We start from the raw sequence: 1,458 nt of genomic DNA on the forward strand, positions 1-1,458 counted from the left end.
AACTGTGCGGCTTCCCAAAGCACCTTGGAGGGGGTGGAGTGTGGGGCCGGGGGGGGAATCCAGCCCCCTGCGCAAGGCTGTGGCCTGGCACAGATGAGCCGAAAAGCCCCCCCCCTCCAGGTGCCGCGGGGGGGAAAAAAAAAAGACGCCGCTTGCAGCCCGGCTCACGGGCAGGGGACGCGAAACGCGGCACGGAGACGGGTCTGGGTTCGCGCCTGGAGGTCTCGGCACACGCACCGATCCCTTCCCTCCCCCCCCCGGCTGAACCAGAGCCGCCGCCGAGCTCAGCCCTCACCCCGCAGAGCCGGAGTCGGGCGCTTAAAGCCACGCCGCGGCAGCCGAGCTGCGGCGCGCCGCGTGGCGGGCACGAGTCCAGGCCCCGCGGCCCCGGCCCTGCCTCTCGCCCGTCCTCGGCTGCCGCTTCGCCGGGGACCTCGGAGCCGGCCCGCGGGCCGCCCGCTGCGGCGACCGGCACCGAGCGCTCCCAGGGCGGCTGCGCCCCGCTGGGAGGCACTCGCGATCCAGCGGCCCCCGGCCCGGGGAGCTCCGTCGCCCCGCAGAAAGCCCTGACGACGCGGAGCCACGGATTTGCCACCACAGCCCTGGCCGCCGAGAGCCTGACGGGGCCAGGCGCAGCTTTAGAGAGGCCACCAGCTCCCCCCCCCCCAAGGCCCGCGGACGACCCYTTTTCCAGGCCGATCCGTTAAACTACGGCTTCCCGCAGACCGGGAAGCGATCGCACCGGGGAAACGGGACAGCAGGCATAAGGAGAGGAAAGGAAGGGCACAGGATTGGCGGGGGAAAAAAGAGGGGGAAAAAAAAAATCTGGAGAGAAACCCCTGGCCCTCACACTTCGGGACACAAGGGTGGTCCCAGCCCCGGGAGCGGTACGCCAAGGCGCAGCGCCAGCCCGCCCCTACGCCCTTCCCCGGCGCGCAGAGCCTCGCCGCCCGCAGACTTACCTGACATTAATTAGATACTGGGCCAAGCTAATGCTCGCTGCAGATCCAGTTATGGTAACCTGCCTGTCAGTAGATCCTTCCACTGGATTGGCAATTTTGATCTGCGCCCCAGACATCTGGCGGATCTCATTGATTTTGGCGCCCTGACGCCCGATGATGCAGCCAATCAACTGGGGGAGAAAGCAGCTTCGTTAGCAGCACGCAGGAGCTGGCCACATTAAACCCCTCCCACACACACACACCCCCCCTAGGTCACAGGTCTGTCAGGTTTGGGGTCTCCCAGGGGGTTTTAAGAGAGCCCAGGAAGGGGCTTCCCGTCGTAAGGCGGGCTGGAAAAGGGACGGGGGCGACTCCAAGCAGCCCAAGGAGCCGGTTCGGGGCCCAGCCGCGGCAGCCCCCGAGGGCCGACAAGCCCTCCGCGGCTCCAAAGCAAAAGGGACAAGCACGCGTCCCACTTGAACAGGGGACGGGCAACCTCGCACCCCGTTTCGGGAGA

The sequence above is a fragment of the Rhea americana genome, unplaced genomic scaffold (assembly GCF_003343005.1).
Source record: "Rhea americana isolate MKP2758 unplaced genomic scaffold, rheAme1 scaffold_830, whole genome shotgun sequence".
Taxonomy (NCBI): domain Eukaryota; kingdom Metazoa; phylum Chordata; class Aves; order Rheiformes; family Rheidae; genus Rhea; species Rhea americana.